The sequence below is a fragment of the Myotis brandtii genome, unplaced genomic scaffold (assembly GCF_000412655.1).
Source record: "Myotis brandtii unplaced genomic scaffold, ASM41265v1 scaffold786, whole genome shotgun sequence".
NCBI lineage: Eukaryota > Metazoa > Chordata > Mammalia > Chiroptera > Vespertilionidae > Myotis > Myotis brandtii.
The window spans coordinates 548,696-550,718 of record NW_005371157.1 but is presented as its reverse complement, the minus strand read 5'-3'; the positions used below and the strand labels follow the sequence as shown (position 1 = coordinate 550,718).

General features: G+C 62.5%; 1 protein-coding gene across 1 annotated transcript in view; it reads right to left on the bottom strand.

Annotated features, from left to right (window-relative positions):
• The window catches only part of MAD1L1 (MAD1 mitotic arrest deficient-like 1 (yeast)), a 150,711-nt gene that overhangs the window by 110,416 nt on the left and 38,272 nt on the right, over positions 1-2,023 (bottom strand). The window lies entirely within an intron of this gene.

Genomic DNA, 2,023 nt, shown 5'->3' with positions numbered 1-2,023 from the left:
GCCCCTCCTCAGAGCCCCCCGCCCCTGCTCAGAGCTCACGCCTCAGCACAGCAACTGCAGCCGCAGCACGGATGCCACGGGCTGGGCTCTGACTTCCACACGACCACAGGCAGTTACCGCAGTGATGCCCACAGAGCCCTGTTGTTTGTTGTTTACTGTTTACACACGTGGACACAGACTCAAACGTTTCCAAACCACTCAGCTTGAGCACCGAACCGCAACCTGAAGCCCATTTTCTAACAATAAAACATTTAAAAAAGAAAAGAAAAAGAAAACAAATCCACAAGTGCGGCCGCGTCCTGTCCTGCTGCAGCCCTGCCCAGCTGTCGTCACACGTGGAGCCCCCTGAAGTCTGCGCACCAGCCGCGGCTCTACTCTCTTCTTCCACCCGACGCTTCCCTCCCGCGGCTTCTCCCACACTGTCCACATCTCCACAGGGAACAGAATCCTGGGTGGGGTGAGCGCTGTCATCCATCACTGAGGGTGGAGGGCCCAGGCCACAGGGCCGCCTGCCCGCTCTCCCGCAGGCCCGCTGCTCTAAACGCGGTGCTGAGCGGGCAGGGAGCACGCCGGGGTGAGGGCATGTCCCTGGGTCCCCTCGCCCCTTTGGAGGTTCCCCTAGAAGCCCAGGGCGCTGCCCGGCAGCCTGCTGCCTCTGCGGGCAGGAATCCTGGTAGGTGGGCGGGGGGTCAGGAGCCGGGGTGCACGGAGCAGAGTGCTCAATTTACTACCTGAGGGTTTTCCCGGGTCTCGAACATGGACAGTCCTGGCCAAGAGCAGGTCAGGGGGACGCACCTCTGAGGCCGCAGTGAGGCTGGCGGCCGTGAGCCTGACCGCCCGCCCCCTCGGCTCACAAGCCAGGCGGGCTCCTTGGCTACCTCCCACCTGAGGGACTTGTGGGCTGTTTCATGTCCTGTGCCGACGTGGGCCTTTCCCGTGTCCCCTCGACCATGTGAGCTACAGCCCAGCCTCCTACAGCGGGTCCGCGCCTGGAAGCTGCTCTGTGAGGTGCTGTCCCCCAGGCCAGCATCCCTGCCCGCTGCAACACCGCGTCAGGCTCTCCGCCGAGGCCTCCTGGGCCTGGCGATGGATGGGCGCCCCGGTGGAGGCCCTCAGCATCTGCAGGCGGGTCTGCTGCGACCCTCCCAGCTCAGCCTTGGCCCCCCTCTGCGGTGGACGCGCCCCTCACATCCTGGGAGCTGGCCGCTGTGTCCACGTGCACCCCGCCCTCAGCTCACTGCTCCATTCCCGAGCTCCTGGCTGAAGTTGTGCTTGGAGCTGTTAGCCAGATGCCCTTTTGAATGTTGAAAGCATTCAAAAGATCAGCTTTTCCAAAGAGTGAGGGAGCAGGGAGAGGAAATTATGGCATTTGTTTGAAAGGCTCTGCGAGCTTTATTTAGCTCACACGGTTCAAAGAGCGCCTCTTGTTAATCAGGAGAAGACTCTGGCCTCCCTGGGGTGGGCACCGGGCTTAATTGGAACCCAGGCTGTTTGAAGTCCCTTTAATCCTGCCGGAGCGGGAGGGAGAACGTGTAGGCAGCCACTGTAGATCTGAAGTTTCTTCATTCTATTTGCATGTGTCTGGGGAACCATGTAATTCGTTTCCCTGAAAGAGTGAGGCCGGTGGCTGGCTGCTGGACACAGTGAGGCCTGGGCTTCATTAGGCTGGAGCGGGAGGCCGACCCCGCTCGGCGGCATTGGTCCCTGCACGGCGCGGTCGGGCCCGCTGCAGATGGCGGCCAGGATCTGGTTTGCTGGTGCCGACGTCCGCAAGCAGAATCCACCCGTGAGAGCTGTGGCTGTGCGGCCTCGTAACCCTAGCGGTCCTGACAGTCACAGCGTGGGCTCCAGGGCTCCGCTCCCACGAGGACTGCGCAGTTCTCCAGCCTCAGGCCTCACTGGCCGGAGATGTCACTGGTCACTGTCGCAGGCTCGTCTTTCTCATGGACCTGTGGGCAGGCCTGCAGCCAGAGAGCCAGGCCCCGCTGCTGGGCCCAGTCTGACCACAGAGGGGTGCGCAGCA